General features: G+C 54.3%; 1 pseudogene across 1 annotated transcript in view; it reads right to left on the reverse strand.

Moving 5' to 3' along the window:
• The window catches only part of LOC311328174 (transformation/transcription domain-associated protein-like), a 10,698-nt pseudogene extending 4,903 nt beyond the window's left edge, over positions 1-5,795 (reverse strand). Inside the window, exons 1-7 of the transcript in view lie at positions 5,596-5,795; positions 5,074-5,311; positions 4,290-4,486; positions 3,198-3,458; positions 2,530-2,691; positions 1,942-2,038; positions 1,521-1,642 (exon numbers count right to left, since the gene is read on the reverse strand). The product of the transcript in view is annotated as a transformation/transcription domain-associated protein-like (transcript). The remainder of the gene's footprint in view (positions 1-1,520; positions 1,643-1,941; positions 2,039-2,529; positions 2,692-3,197; positions 3,459-4,289; positions 4,487-5,073; positions 5,312-5,595) is intronic.
• Positions 5,796-6,436: the final 641 nt, after the last annotated feature.

Below are 6,436 nucleotides of genomic sequence, written 5' to 3' on the forward strand. Positions count from 1 at the left end.
TGTTGGCCCGGTCGAGAAGAAAGGATGAGGAGAGAGAGAGAACGGAGGGAGAGATGAGGAGAGAGAGAGGAGGGAGAGATGAGGAGAGAGAGAGAACGGAGGGAGAGATGAGGAGAGAGAGAGAACAGAGGGAGAAATGAGGAGGGAGAGATAATGGAGGGAGAGATGAGGAGAGAGAGAATGGAGGGAGAGATGAGGAGAGAGAGAGAATGGAGGGAGAGATGAGGAGAGAGAGAGGAGGGAGAGATGAGGAGAGAGAGAGAACAGAGGGAGAAATGAGGAGGGAGAGAGAATGGAGGGAGAGATGAGGAGAGAGAGAATGGAGGGAGAGATGAGGAGAGAGAGAATGGAGGGAGAGATGAGGAGAGAGAGAATGGAGGGAGAGATGAGGAGAGAGAGAGAACGGAGGGAGAGATGAGGAGAGAGAGAGGAGGGAGAGATGAGGAGGGAGAGATGAGGAGAGAGAGAACGGAGGGAGAGACGGAGGAGAAGAACGAGTGCAGAGGGTTAGAGGAAGGACAAACAGAGGAATGGATGAAGGGGAGAGAGTGATGGAGGAAGTATAGAAGACGGGAAGAAGGGAGGAGCAGAAATGAGGAATGTGAAGAGGGCAAAAAAACAAACGAGGATAGTCATAAATACAATGACGGCCGGAGTGTGTGTGTGTGTGTGTGAGTGTGTGTGTGTGTGCGTGTGCGTGTGTGTGTGTGTGTGTGCGTGTGTGCAGGTGCATCCCAAAAAGTTTTAATATTGTGAAAAAGTTCATTATTTTCGATAATTTAATTCAAAAAGTTAAACTTTCATGTATTCTGGAACCATTACACAAAGTGAAATATGTCAAGCCTTTTTTGTTTTAATCTTTATGATTGTACAGTATGTTAATTTATACACTTAATACTTGTTGGGGGCTCCTTTGCAATTACTGCATCAGCGTGGAGCGTGACATGGAGGCAATCAGCCTTGAAATATTTCACTTCATGTGTAATGAATCTATAATATGAATTCAAAAAGTTTCACTTTTTGAATTAAATTAGGGAAAATAATGAACTTTCCACAATATTCAAATTTTCTGAGATGCGCTTGCATGTGCGTGTGTGTGAAAGTGTGAGCGAGAGTGTATGTGCGTGTCTGTGCGTGTGTGTGAGAGAGAGTGTGTCGGTGTGAGTGAGAGTGTCTGTGCGTGTATGTGTGTGAGAGAGAGTGTGTCAGTGTGAGTGAGAGTGTATGCGCGTCTGTGCGTGTGTATGCGTGTGTGTGAGAGTGTGTCGGTGTGAGTGAGAGTGTATGTGCGTGTGTGTGTGTATGTGTGTGTGTGTGTGCATGTGTGTGTGTATGTGAGAGTGTGTCGGTGTGAGTGAGAGTGTGTCGGTGTGAGTGAGAGTGTGTGTGTGTGTGTGTATGTGTGTGTGTGTGTGCGTGTGTGTGTGTATGTGAGAGTGTGTCGGTGTGAGTGAGAGTGTGTCGGTGTGAGTGAGAGTGTATGTGCGTGTGTGCGTGCGTGCGTGTGCGTGTGTACAGACCTTCCTCATGCAGGCCTCGCCGGCCTCCTGCAGCTCACTGTTGGTGGAGTTGAGAGCCTTGAACAGGGCAGCTATGATCTTCTCTCTGGACTGGGGCAGGTAGTTACAGGCTGCCAGGGCGTCTGGGGAGAGAGGGGTAATTACTTCATAGCACTCCCTTTTCTTACAGATGGGGAGAGAGAGAGAGAGAGAGAGAGAGAGAGAGAGAGAGAGAGAGAGAGAGAGAGAGAGAGCCCAGGAAAGAGAAATTGTCTTGCACTATTTCTGATATAGGCACTCAATCAAGGTGTCAACCCAAACTAAGGCATACACCATTTTTCCCCGTTGATGAAACTGGGAATAAACAACTACGTTTTGTAGTCCGTTGGTGGACAGACACTGCGTTACTGGGGGTGGAAAACTACAAGTCCCATGTACTCACTGAGGGCAGCGATGCGCAGCGGCACCAGCGAGGGCAGGCTCTTGTAGCAGGGCAGCTTCATCAGGGCGGCGTCCTCGGCCTCACACAGGTTCAACAGCTGGAGACACACACGGACCGTCAACACTGCGGGCTGAAACTACGTCTGTATACACGGTGAATGGACTGCGCTCGTATATAGCACACTTCCGGGGGGGGGGGGGGAGTATGGTAACACTCCGTGGTCCCGACAGCGTCAGTCTCACGCACACCCCTCCAAATAAAGCGCTACCAAGCTTTTATCCAAAGCCTGGCCTCTAATTCACCCATTCACACACACATTCACGCAGCAATGGCGGCAGCTGCAGTGCAAGGTGCTATTCTGCTCATTGGGAGAAATTTGGGGTTCAGCGTCTTGCCCAGGGACACTTCGACGTGTGGAGAGGAGGAGGCGGGATTCGAACCGCCGACCCAACGATCGCTGGACGACCCGCTCTACCTCCTGAGCCACAGGCGCCCCGACACAACTCAATGCAAAACTGACCCGTCTTAAGAACCAGACCAAATCCCGGTCGTCCGCAGATCACGGCGGCCGAACCCCCGAGCGCTCACCTCTGTGTAGAAGACCTTGTGCTCCATGACGTTGAGGTCCATGGTGAAGAGGCGCGGCTGCAGCGTGGTGCAGAAGGTGTTCCCCTCCATCAGGCCGATCTGGGCGTTGGCCGGCTGGTGGCGCAGCAGGTGCTTCTTGGGCGGAACCATGTCCTGCAAGACCTGAGGGGGGGGGGACAGGAGAGGAGGCGACACCTTTATACCCTCTCATCATAACCCTCCGCGGCGGCGGCCCTGGTTAAGGACACTCCCACCGTGAGCTTATGCTGCGTTCAAGTGCACCTCGGAAATATCGGATTCACCGGTCGGAGACTCTGATATCATTGTTATTCCTGAATTTCCCACTCGTAACTACGGTAAATACAGTATTTCAAATATTTTCCGGGAGCTTGCTCGATCGTCTCGTTGAGAGAGGTCAGGGAAGAATTTTTACAGCTCACTTTTCTGGCCCCCGGGTGAAACCTCTGGACTATGTAGGGGTGGGACCAATGCCCCCCCCGCATTGCTCTCTGTAAAGCACATTGTGTTGCCTCTGTGTATGAAATGCGCTACACAAATAAAGTTTGATTTGATTTCAGAGTGCACTGGAACACAGCATCAGACCCACGATGGTAACGGCCCGATGACGCCCCGCCCCCGGCGCCGCCCGCTCCGCCCTGCGGACCCACCTCCTTGTGCGGCTCCATGATGATGGTGACGCTCTTGCCGGTGACCTGGGCCAGCACCTGCAGGGAGTGCATGGCCTGCTTGCGGACGGTGGAGTTGGGGGAGGTGACCTCGCGGACCAGGTCGTGGGTCACCATGTGGAAGGACTTATCCTGGGCGGCCAGCAGCTCCTCGCCGCGCTCCTCCTCCTTCAGGGGCGTGGCGCAGCGCACCAGCAGCTGCTCCAGCGTCGTCTTCGCCATGGCCACCGCCCCGTTGGACACCTGGGGAGGGGGGCGTGACATTTTGAGAAACGTACAGACTCGCACAGAGACAAGTTTCGTCCCGCGCGTTAACAAAATCTGTTGGCGTGTTGTACTGTAGGTTTGCCGTGTACTTCTAGCATCTGATGATTGCGGCAGAATCTGTATTCAGCTCTCCCCGGTAGATGAAACATTTCATCATTCGTATTCTGTGACAGACTGCTGCCTGGGTGTCTGAGGGTTTTTGACCGAGCTAATTAACAGGTCGCAGCCTGAAATACCTCTTGAAGTCCGCTCGTCTGTGATTAGACTACTCTACTGGCACGCAAGACAGATCCGCACGCCCGCCGTCTCTCTCTGGCAGGTCTTACCTGGCCGGAGGACCAGTCCTGGGGCCTGGCTGGCAGAGTGCCTGGTTCTCGTGTGTAAGGTGGACACCCTCTCCTAACGACACCTCTCTCTCATGTGTGTAAATGGAGAGAACGCCCCCCCCCGTCTCCCTGTCTCCAGGAAAAGGGCTGGCAGGGAACCGCCGGGGGTCCTTCTCCTCATCCTCACCTCTTCTTCCTCACCTGTGTTCTAGGATTGGTTGAAAGATGACTGGCTGGGCTCTAGCTCTCCTAGGATTGGTTGAAAGACGGGGTCACATGACTGGCTAGGCTCTAGCTCTCCTAGGATTGGCTGAAAGATGAGGTCACATGATTGGCTGGGCTCTTGCTCTCATGGGATTGGTTGAAAAATGTGTAGACTATAGTTTTTCCATTGTGTGTGTGTGTGTGTGTGTGTGTGTGTGTGTGTGTGTGTGTGGTGTGTGTGTGTGTGTGTGTGTGTGTGTGTGTGTGTGTCCGGCACCTCTCCAGTGAGGTCCATCATGACGAAGAGCAGGGCCTTGAGGAAGGTGAGCTGGTTCTGCAGGACCCAGATGAGTGGCAGACGCTCCATGAGGAACTTGATGGACACCACGCCCCCCAGCTTGGCGTACCAGGCCTGCTCGTAGCAGCACGCGCACAGGCGCTCCACGATGTAGGAGAAGAGGGGAGCTGGCAGGCCTGTGGAGGAGGAGGAGAGGGAGGAGAGGGGAGGGAGGAGAGAGAGGAGAAAGGAGCAGAGAGGGAGGTAGCGGCAGAAAAAAAAAGAAGCAGCGAGTCAACAAAGTCAAAACTTTCACAGACCACTGGCCGGCCAAAAATAAAAGTCCGCCAATCTAATTTAAAAAGAAAACCAAGGACGACCTTCTAAAACTACAGAACTCTTTGCCAAGTTGCGGTATTGCTGAACGCGAGAAGGGAGGGCATGAAGTGAATCGATAAATATGGAATATTTGCACATAAACCGTTAGCGAACCATATCTGAGTGGCCCAGCGTGCGACGGTGGAGTCCAGCAGCGGCGCCATGTGTTATTCAACAAAGTGACCTTTCCTTTTCGCCTCGACCCCCCCGGTTCACTGATACAAATGAATTCTGATCCCGAGACAAGAAATTTAATCACCAAGTGACTGATCACACCTCTCTACCCACCCTACCTCCATCTCATCCATCACCCTGCTCTCCCCCTCCTCCTCTCCCCTAGTGTCCCCCCCCCCCTCGTCCCCCCTAACCCCCCTACCCACCCACACACATACCCCCGGGTCCTCACCCTCTCCTTGGAGCCCAGGATGATGCTTGCCACGTCGAAGATGACGGCCAGGGCCACCTCGCCGATCTTGCACAGCTCCTTCTCCTCGTGCACAGCTCCTTCTCCTCGTAGGCCATGCAGATGGCGATGGCGTCGATCAGCACCAGCGGGTCCATGCCCTTGGAGCCGTTCTCCTCGCTGTGGAACATGGCGGTGCTGGGCTGGCTGCCCAGCTGGTAGCACGGCAACAGGAACGGACCTGGGGAGAGAAAAGAGAAAATGGCGGCGATGTAGGCGTTGTGCAGAACTGGCGTGAGGAGGAGGGGGGGGGGGGGGGGGGGTATGGTAACACTCCGTGGTCGCGACAGCGTCAGTCTTACGCGCACCCCCTCGGAATAAAGCGCTACCAAAGACATATAAAAGTAAACAAATAAAAAGGAAAGAGAAGTGAAAGGAGGAGGAGAAGAGGAGAGCGAAAGTGGAGGATAGGAGGAGAAAGAGAGAGGAGGCGGAGCTCCGGCGGCGCCCCGCCCCCCCCCTCACCACACTGCTGGGCCACGGCCACCATGGTGTAATGGCGGATCAGGCTGGCCACGAAGGGCAGGGCGCTGGGCCGCAGGTCCTTGATCACGGCCGACATGAAGGCCCCGGTCAGCGCCTGCTCGAACGTCCGGCGCGCCGGCGTGTCCTGGGCCTTGTACCGGTGGGAGATGACCACGCTGGGGATCCACTTCTCCGTGAAGCTGGGGGGGGGGACACCACACACACACACACACGCACACACACACACACACACGCACGCACGCACACACAGGAACACACACACGGGAACAGCAACCGCATTAATATTGTGGTGATATTCTAATGGTCATTAATCATGGTCTGGCCTGTCAGACAGCGGCCTGTTGTAAGGTCTTTTGTTTTGGGTCTGAGCTGCTATAGTAGCTGACAGTTGGAAATGTCTCCGGCTATTGACTCCACTTCCTGTGTCGGTGGTTCCGGAGGCCTGGGGGGTGGGGTGTGTGTGTGTGTGAGTGTGTGTTGGGGGGTAGCTAGTGCTTTGTGCTCATCTTCCCATTTCTCTACAACTACCGCCCCCCCCCCCTCATCTTCCTCTGTGGTGTTGCTGTTTTTCAGCCCTGATGGCTGCCGGGGGGGGGGGGGGGGGTGGATGTGTGTGTGAGTGTGTGAGAGTGTGTGTGTGATGGAGGATCTGCTTGCTCCGTGCTTGAGCTTGTGTTTTATAATGCCACCTGCCAGCGGCAGCCCTGATGGATCGCTGCATTTCATTATCACCATTTAAAAGACTTCAATCTGAGAGAGGCAGGCGAGAGGGGGAGGAGAGGAGGAGGAGAGGGTGGAGGAGAGGAGGAGGAGGAGGAGG

Source organism: Borostomias antarcticus, assembly GCF_949987555.1.
Source record: "Borostomias antarcticus genome assembly, contig: scaffold_1017, whole genome shotgun sequence".
Taxonomy (NCBI): Eukaryota; Metazoa; Chordata; class Actinopteri; order Stomiiformes; family Stomiidae; genus Borostomias; species Borostomias antarcticus.